We start from the raw sequence: 10,079 nt of genomic DNA, 5'->3' as shown, positions 1-10,079 counted from the left end.
ACAAAAATACATAGCTTCAACTAATACTCTCCAAGCCAAGGGATAAATAGGCCAAACCGTGAAAACTCAGGGTTGTACAGGGAAGGTTGAAATCCCGAGTTAACAGTGCTATCTGTTCTGAGCAAGCAGCTCCTATAACCCCAATGGAAATGTCTTCAGTGAGCCTTCTGAGGGGATTTATTTTATCTCCTGACAAGTTAAATAATGATCACAAGAAATTTTGACATTTTGCTGGGGTCGTTTACATTTCTTATGTCAAAGCGGCTCATTATTACCCTGAAGAATACTGGCACTCCGGTGCTAGAGAGATGGCTCGGCAGTTACAAGCCCTGACTGTTCTTCCAGAGGACCTGGTTCCGTTTCCAACAACTACATGTAACTCCAGTCCCAGAGGATCCAACACTCCCTTCTGGTGCTTTCTTGAATACCAGGCACACACATTGGGAAAAGACATACATGGATAAAAAATACATTAAATACATTTATTGTCACCTAATCTCCTGTAGCCTTAGTTTTCTCACTCGTAAGAACAAACACTTGAACAGCACTGTTCAAAGGCTGTCTCAGGCTCTCCTGAGTATTCCATGGCTTAATGCACAATTGTACTGCACTCGCCATGCAGCACATGCAAAAAAAAAAAAAAGTATCAATAATGTTCAAAATCAATATTTGGGGGGACGATTTAACCAGTTGGAAGTAAAATCAAGTACAAGGCAAGCCCAGTGTTGGTTTTTGAGAGCGGCCAACATTTTCACAGGCAGGAGAACAGTGTAGCAGTTTTCTGCAGCCTCCATCTTTAAGAAGCACAGTGGTGGCTGCTTTCATTGTCCTTGCACGATTTCGTTTCTCTTCCGTGCACTTGATTTCTAAATCCCTTCCATCTCCTAAATTTGCTACTCACACATAATTGCTCTATTAATGTCAGCTGCTCTTTTATGTCCCTTCCTTTTAAAGACAGGAAGACCCCACCCCCCAACCAGGAAACCCGTGCTTTGCCCTTGGCTTCAAATAATTGGCCAACAGCATTAAAAATTAATTTCTTGAGAAGCAAATCATAGTTCCAGTACCTTGATGTTTCTTTTTTTTTTCCTCTCACACACAGGAAGAATTTCCTAAAATATCTTTTCAAGTCCTTGCCCACCCTATTTTTCTCTAATATGCACCTGAATCATGAATCAATACATGGAATGCTACCAAATAATTTCTCATGTAAGATTTTATTTACCCAGGGTTGAAAATGACAATCAGCAATGTACTCCAAACTATTCCAAGCTTTTTTTTTTTTTAAGCTAAAGCTTAATATATATTGAACTTATACATTTACTCTAGTGTGCAACCTCAGGTATAATCAAAATTTTGGGGACAGGTCATTCGTCTCAGCATAGATGCCTTTCCCGAGTGCATGGACACTTCCATTTCTCAAGTGTACTTAACCCTTTCTTTATATAAAGCATGTTTTGCCTTTTAACATTGATTTGGATGCAGGAGAATTGTACTTGACATCTTACTGAAGTTACCCACTTTAGGGCACACCGATTTGGTTTATGGCAGAACGGAACTTGTGAGAGAGATGGCTGCACAAGCTGCATTATGCTTTCCTGTATGCAGACAGAGCCATAAACGCAGGAAAGCTTTTGTCGTGGAGAATGAGAGAGCAGCAGTTGAAAATGATCTACGGAGTTCCCACCTTCAATGTTTAAGAAAAAAAAAAAAAAAAAAAAGCTTTTCTGCCCTGTGACCTTGACTTCAACATGTAGCCCATGTAGCCAACTAATATCTTGGACATGGTTGTGGATAGCTCTTTGCTGGAAGAATGCTGCGGTAGCTGTGGCCACTGTACTTAAAACAACTGCACTCTCTTGCATTTTGGGAATGGAAAAGAACAGTAGAGAAACAGGAGGGCAGCGTGTGGCTGTTGCTTTTTCACATTTTCCATAACACTAGCAATGATGCAACCAACCTCTTTGCTCTGCAAGAGAGCACTGTGACTGTAAACAACGGTGTGCTTTGCTCCTGAGCAGTGGTCGGACCCTCTTCCCCTTCAATAGGCCTAGGTGAACATGAAAATGAAAAGTCTACCACTTGGAGAAAACAGCAAGAGTTTGGTATGCTTGTCCACCTTTTTTTCCCTGCTCACATATATAAGTATTTGCAGAAATCGCATTAAAATACTGTTCCCTAAACAGTGTGTTCTGTTTCCAAGTCATTCATTTGTCTTCAGAATCACGACTCTGTATTTTTTCCTTGTGTAAATGTTTCATTATTTATGCAACACATTTCTGTTTGAGGAATTTACCTTTCATAGTCTCTCTTTTCCTATTGTGTCAGACAAGGTCACTCTCTGCCCTATCTATTCCGAACTAAAAACAGCACACACGAGGGGGGGAGGGTTGCTTTTTTGTGTCTGAAAGAGCTTCTTGGGAGAATTATGTAACCGCTCTTGAAAAAAAGAATTGACAACATAAACCAAAATGTGTGTCACACACTATTCTTGAAAAAACAAACAAACAAACAAACAAACACACACACACACACACACACACAAAAAAAAACTGATTCCCAAAACTGTATGCCCACAAATAGCAGGTTATGAAAGGGGAGGAATATTATGGCATGAGAGAGAGAGGGAATGTATAGAAAGTCTCCCGCCCACCATGTCCTCGGCAACTGAGAGAAAATGGGTAAATAACACAAAGGCTAGCTGCAGGGTGACCTAGTTTCTGCAAGGCAAAATAAACAACCTTGTCTACAGTTAGAACAAACACTAGGGACTGGTGGAGAGTGATTGAGGACACTCACTTGACACCCTTCTCTGGCCCCTGCCTGCGCTCGAGTACACACACGCAAAACACACACACAGTAGAAACTGGGAGAGTGGATAGCACTGGAAAGTCATGGGACACATACAACTGGGACAAAAGAATAAGACAGGGAAACGTAGATTTGAAAGTATTACAAAAATAAAGTTGGCAGACTGTAACTGCCAATGGGAGACAAGGGGCAAGAAACAGCAGGCACCTAAAGGACAGGGATTCACAGAAGAAAGCAGCAAGAATCTAGGTCCACAGAGGACACAGGGACTGGTTCCAACATGAGTCACCCTCATAGAGATGTCTAGCAAGATGCCAGTCATGTGGACCTGGGGGGGGGTGTCTGAGATTTTGGAGGTGTCTCACAAAGTCTCTCCTGCAATGAGAGAGGTGATGGGGTAGGTGATTCTGAGAAAAGATCACAGAGACAGAAAAGGGACAGTTGGTAGGGAAATGTTAACATTTGGCAGGTCAATTTTCATAGGACACAAGAGAGGAAACAGGTTGTTTCTCTTCTTGGCTCATGCAATCTTTTCAGACAGATGCTGGGAAAAGCACTATGGACCATCAGGAAGCCCCCCAGCCTTCATAGGGGTGCGGTTTGGTTCCCAGAACAAAGACCACCCTTCATACTCTGGTAACAAAAAGGCTGGAGAAGTGATGGGCACAGGGCTGAGGCATAAGGCTTGTCCCCCAGATGCCTAGGGCAGCTCAGGTCGGCACTCCCTTGTCTAAATTGTGCTAATTTACATTATAAACAGCTGTGCTGTGAGCTCTTTGTTCCCCAGACCAGTCAGACCGGTTTGTGGCAGAGAATGCTTTAAGCCCAAGAGGCCAAAAATTGTTGCCCATCTCTCTGGAAGGAGTGTTTGTCTCTAAGGTGATCTCATTACAGAAACTGCACCTTACAATTTCTCCCCATAATCTCAAACTGACTTCTCCCCTATACATCATTCCACTCACGACAGGACAGGTTCTCTTTTCTATGCTTTAACAATATAATATATAAACTAACTAGGATCACACAAAAAACGTGGAGTGACTTTGAAAGAATAAAAAGAGTAATTTTTTTAATAAATGTCTCCATCATCAAGATACATTGTATAAATGTATGGACATTTCAGAGAATAAATAAATATTACTTATAAAAGTCTTTGTTATACCTATAATGAAAATGAAAGATAGATGATAGATAAATGATATCTAGATAGATGGATGGATGGATGGATGGATGGATGGATGGACGGACAGATAGATACTAGATGATACCAACTGTAGCAAATACCCAGTGCTAAAGAACAGCAAGGCTGTGAATGAAGTAAAGCCCTGGAAATTGAATGAAATCATGACATCAAGCATCATGTAGCCTATTGGGAGCCTTACAGCAGTATATGCAAATTCAATTCAGATAAATGTGCAAACTCATTTCCGATATATGTACTGAACTTTAAACGCTTGAGGATGTGAGCATTAAATGCTCGAGCGGTGAGAATTAAATACATTAAGCAATTTCAACAGCTCTAGAAAAAGTACTTGCATGTATTTTTCACAGGAATATGAGTGGCAGTTGGGAGACAAGAGGTGTAAAAGTTAAGACTGTATAAGCTGGAAATAACTCATCATATAGCCAAGCAGGGCCCATGTCTTGAGAAGTACTGCATTTCGCTGTATAGAATTTGTAGTACTAAGACAAGGAAGGATAGTAATGAATGTCAGAAAAAAAAGGACCATGGAATAATTTTGTTTTAATATTTATTATTTATAGGTTTATTACATATTTCCACTAAATAAATGATTTAAAGCACTAGCTGCTACATCCTGGTTATAGCTTTTTATAATGGTTCAAAAATACTTTGCAAGAAATTGTTTATTTTACTAGCAAAAATAAAAATGCCAAAGATCTGAGCTAAAGAGACAGCTCAGAGGTTAGGGGATTGTATTGCTACTGCAGAGGGCCCAGGTTTGGCTCTCAGCACTGACACGGCAGTTCGAAATTGACTTTAACTCTAATGCCAATGCCCTCCGCTGACTTTTTTGGGCCCCGGCATATCCATGGTGTACACACGTGCACAAAGGCACAACATGCAAGACACATGAACCAAAAGTGAAAGAAATAATTCTGTTTAAAAGATTGACTGGATACATGACTTGAGGGGGTCGGCTAGAGAGATGGCTCAGCAGTTAAGAGCGGAGAAGGAACCAGGTTCAAATCCCAGCACCCACATCGCAGCTCACAACTGCCTGTAAGTCCCATTCCAGGGGATACGACACCCTCACCCTCGAAGGCAGAACATAAAATAAAAATAAGTGAATCGTTTAAAAAAATAATCAGTGACTTGATTTACAAAAAATTGTCAGGAAAGTGTGGCTTGTGCTTTCATTAGAAAGAAGGAAGAAGGAAGAAAGAAGAAAGGCCCACGGGGAAAGCCATGAAAGGGACAAGCAGACACACACATACACACAAACATACACACTGACCCTGCTTGTCATGATAGAATCAGGGACAATGAAGAAGTTGTATGACCTCATTAGGTCAAGTCAGAAAAAAGAATCAAGTTGTCTGTGTTGAGTTACTAGACTTTGAAGCTACTGGGGCGAGGAAGCAAGAACCAACTGTTGCTTTTACAACTGTAAGCAGCCATCCATGAGGAAACAGCCTCCCAAGGAAGTACAGTGGGCGAGCATCAGCTGCTCCCTCCTGTAAAACTCAATTTGATGGTGTTTTTGACCCTCCCCAGGCAGAGAAGAAAGCAATTAGCATGCAGCTGTCAAGCATTCAAAGCCTGGGTTCAAACCCAGAGGCCCCTTCTAAAACAGCCATGGAAAAGGCCTGGTGTTACTATCAGTGATGGCTAGTTTTCACTGTCACCTTGACACAATGCAAAATCACCTGGGAGGGGATTTCTCAAAGAAGACTCTGAATTGGGCTTGCCTGTGAGAGATCTTCTTAGTAGGGAAGCCCCACCCTGAATGCAGCTCCTCCATTGCATGGATTGGATGGAAATCCAGAGAGCCAGCTGAGCACCAGTGAGAATTCCCTCATTCGCTGCTCTCTGGGTGTGGAATGAATAGCTGTTTCATAACCCTGCATCTTGACTTCCCTTCACTGATGAATTGGAACCTGGAACTATGAGTCAAGTAAACCGTATCTCATAAAGTTGCTTTTGCCTGTTGCCTGTTGGGTACGTTGTCACAGCAACAGGAAAACAAAGAGCTAAGAAACTGTCTAATAGAGCGCACCCTTGGTCGTAAGCTATGTCAGGCTGTGTGTAAGTTAGCACTGTGGGGACCTTTCTCAGAATGGGAAGCAAGCAAGGCAGGTGCTGAAGCATGCACTAGGCAGGTGTTCAGAGGTTCAATCCGCCCCTTCATGTATGTGCCAGACATGAAGAATTAAATAGAGGGTGGTTCAATTAAGTAACATCATTCTTCACCTTCACCATCACCATAATATGAGTAGCAGCACATAGTGTGGTCATAAAAGCTAATAATAAAGGAACCAAACTAATTAGGCAGTATAAAGTGAAATGAGCTATAAATCCGGGGGGGGGGGGGAAGCCAACAGCTTCTCAGCATTCTACAGTGCCCCCGGTTTCTGTAGACACTATGCCAACACGTACCCTTATTCATTGCAAGAGAATAGAATAGCCACTGTTTCTGTTGAAATTCTACTTGCTAATAATAATGTCATGTATATCGTCACACATCTTTGGATTGTTTCCTTTTATCATTTTTTTACACTTTATTCATTATTTGTGTGTGTGTGTGTGTGTTTATGTGAGTGGGCGCACGTGTGTCCCTTAGCACAGGTAGAGGTCAGAGATAACTTTCAAAAGTTAGTTCTCTCCTTACACCGCAAGAATCCTGGGTGTTGACTTCACGTGGTCTGTCTTGGCAGCGAGCTCCTTTACCCTCTGAGCTGTCTCATGGGCACCTTATTTCTTTTATTATGTACCAATTCTCCATCCCAATAATTGAAGCTGAAAAATAACACAGGATTGGTTATGACTACTCAAGAGCAAGGATTCATTAGATTTCTTTTTTCTTTTTTTTTTTTTTTGTCAAACATCATAAATAATGAGGAAATAATACAATCCCAAGTCCCCACCAGCACCAACAGCTGTTGGTATCTAGATAGCCCTGTTTTGTCCCTTCCAGTTTGGCTGAGCTGTGGAACTCTCATGTACAAAATAACATAAGCTGATTTCTTTCTAAGCCCAGCTGTGTTTCCCTAGCATACAAACATTCTTTCCATTTCCATGGTCATCACCTAAATTGCTCATGGTCAGGAAATAAATGCCTTGTATCATAGCCTCAGCTACAGCGATCTATTTTTCATCCTGCTTCCAGACAAGTGATTCGTAATTCAAACCCACGTAATATGTCAGAAGTGTCCAACTGGAGTCCACACGTCCCAAGATAGCCATGAGTGGGGCCAGTTACACCATGGAACAGTTTCAAAGGCTTGCACAGATTTACTTCAGCCGGTCTGTGCGCGCCCATAAAATGCACTCTATTTTATTTTTTTTAATATTGTATATGTTCATTCTACAGAGTTCCAGTGCTCCCGTCCCCATGTTGTACAGGCCTGTATTCAACATACAAGGACAAGAAACTCTGCTCCTAACATGTCTCAAAACTCTCCAGCCCTTTACAGAGTGCCAGGATGCCCTCTCTGATAACTTCACCTGAAATCATTTCCCTCATGTTTCTTATGAAATTGAACCGGGTCACTTCCCCACTTCTCCCCTCCTGGTTAGCTCTCTTTCACGGTGTGAGACTTATTAGGCCCCTGCCATGCAGCAAGCAACATGCTACAGAAGTATGCATTGCTTGTGCACTGTTAGCACCTGAGACGAATTCTGTTCACCATTGTTGCAGATTCCTTGAATGGAAAGGAGAACAAGCAGTGAGTGTCTTTCTTGCTGGCGTGGGATTCAAGAAGACAGGAGACTGGCTAGTGGGTCCTTCCATCCCTTTTTAATAGGAGGAAATGGCTTTGTTGTTGTTGTTGACATTGCTGAGTACGGGGTTGTGCAGGGAGAACTGCACCATTCCGGAACTAAATTATATGCTCGCCAGCAGCCCTCCTAGTGGCATTATAAATGCACATGGTCTTTGTGAGACCCTAGCTGGGTCCCCACAAACATCCATAACTGGACAGCAACTCAACACCACCCGATCCTCATCCAAAGGCCAGCAGAGCATTACTGAATATGCTGGGCTTCGACGTGGAGAACACGCTCTTTTTTTTTTTTTTAAGTACATAGAACCCTGTCGGTAACTGTGGTGTTTACTAATAGGGGTTGAAGGTTATTAGCCAGGACACTGAAAGCAATTAACACTGCTGTTGCAGAAACAATGATCAATGTCCATTTTAGGCGACCGCTTCAGAATTCCACCCTGCGCTGTAACGCATGTGGCCTTCGACCTGCTCATTTTGGCAAAACGTTAAAAAGATTAAGTAAGCGCGGCTTTTTAGTGAAAAACCCAGAACCTGTGTAGTGACAGACTGGACTTGGTCCCTCTAACCCAGAGTCAGCCCACTTGCCCAGATACCCAGGAGGGATATTCCCTTTACGGTACGTTGTTGTTGTTGGGATCAAAAGGAAAGAGACGCGCTCAGGGTCACGTGGGTGTCACCACAGGTACTGAGCTGCCCTTGGGGCGGGCCAGGTGTACCCGTCTCTCAGGCTGAGGACTCGCCACTCCACCGGGGACTGGAGAAGAGAGAGGCGCGGGGGGTGGGGTGGGAGTGGGGTCAGCAAGTCATCCCGACTCCAGGCTCACACCCTTGGCACGTCCGGGAGCGGCGATCGCAGGGGACAGGACAACACGACCACGCAGCCTGGGCTCCGCCGCGCCACACTGAGCCTACTCAGAGGCGCCTTGGGCTTGCGGTCGTAGCCCGGGGAGAGGTTAGGGCGGGTCCCGGCGGCGGGGACCGCTCTGGAAGGGGGGCCGGGAAGTCTTAGCTGCTGTCACTCTGGTGCCCAAGCCGTGCAGCTCTGCACGCAAGCCTGGGCGCGCGCGGCCTCGCCATCGCGCTCCAACTTCTCTACCCGGCGGCGGTCTAGCCCGGGGACGCGCACTCCCGCCCTGCGCGCTCCCGCTCACCCCGTCTACCCCTTCCTCTCCCTCTCCCAGCTCCTCTCCACTCCACTTCCTTTCATTCTCACGCTCCTAGGCCGACGGGTGGAAGTTGCCTCCCGGACAGCCCGAGCTGCGATGCTGACGAGCTCCGAGGCAGAGCTCGGCAGAGCCTCCCGCCGGGCTCTCTGGCTGAGACCGCCCGCAACCTTGTGCTGACAATCACTGCGCCGCTCTACAGCGACCCGCCGCCCTAGCTGCGGCCGTCCTGTACTCCCCGGGACTGGGGTCTTGAAGGGGCTATCCGCTCGCCAGGGATCTGCACGCCTGGGTGAGTTCCTGGTCTTCCTCGGCCATCCCGGTTACGGTGGGGGTTCGGGACCTGTTTACCCTGCAAACTTGAGACGTGACCAAAGCAGACCAGGCTTCCTTGCAGGACATGCTTCAGATGGCATCCCAGATAAATAGGCTCTCAGAGCCCACGGGGGACACAGAGCTCAGAGGCTTGAACGTGAAGATAAATTCTTGTTTTGGGGCGCACGTGTAGCTTTCCCTTTAAAAGCCGTGACTTGGGAAATGATTTTTTTTTTTCTACCCAGCAGGAGGCGGGAACTAAGATAGCTCAGCAACCTGAAAGTTTCCAAAGCTGAGGATGAAAATACAGTTTATTGGGAGGAAAGTCGAAACAGGATAATGGGATCTGTGTAATGATACTTGCCTTCTGTATGCGCCTTTTTGCATTAACTTGAATTCTTTGCGGTAAACAACACGTAGGAAGGAAGAGTCAAGGCTGCAAACAACCTTGACTGGTCAAGCCTTTTTCTTCGTGTACTTTGATATGCATAAAGTCTTTAAGATGCACGTAGGAAGTTTCGTGCAGGAAAAGACTAGAACAGATCCGTGTCGTTTGAAGATTAAGGTCATTCCCCATACAACTGGTGAGGGTTGGCATTTAACACTTTCATTTCCCCAGATAAAAGCCTTATCAGTCACGTGGACCATTTAAGGCTCTAATCTTTCTGCTTCCTGGATAAGTTGAACTGAAGTTTAGCGAAGGGAAAGTTGTAGGAGTTTCAGAGATCAAGATCCCCGCCTGGCTGCTGGGACAGTGTAAGCAGTTCTGGTGTTGTGGTGTGTGTGTGTGTGTGTGTGTGTGTGTGTGTGTGTGTGTGTGTGTGT

The 10,079-nt window shown here is 44.7% G+C and overlaps 1 protein-coding gene across 5 annotated transcripts in view; it reads left to right on the top strand.

Moving 5' to 3' along the window:
- Nucleotides 1-8,306: 8,306 nt before the first annotated feature.
- Nucleotides 8,307-10,079, top strand: part of Trmt9b (tRNA methyltransferase 9B (putative)) — a 49,285-nt gene continuing 47,512 nt past the window's right edge. For 3 of the 5 annotated variants that reach the window (XM_055593376.1, XM_055593377.1, XM_055593380.1), the window contains exons 1-2: nt 8,307-8,392; nt 8,998-9,231. The gene's annotated coding sequence lies outside the window, so the exon portion shown is untranslated. The other 2 variants (XM_055593378.1, XM_055593379.1) reach the window with 2 other exon arrangements.

The sequence above is a fragment of the Psammomys obesus genome, unplaced genomic scaffold, assembly GCF_907164565.1.
Source record: "Psammomys obesus unplaced genomic scaffold, mPsaObe1.curated_primary_1811, whole genome shotgun sequence".
NCBI lineage: Eukaryota > Metazoa > Chordata > Mammalia > Rodentia > Muridae > Psammomys > Psammomys obesus.
Note: the sequence above shows the minus strand (reverse complement) of the source record. Positions and strands in the feature narration are given on the sequence as shown.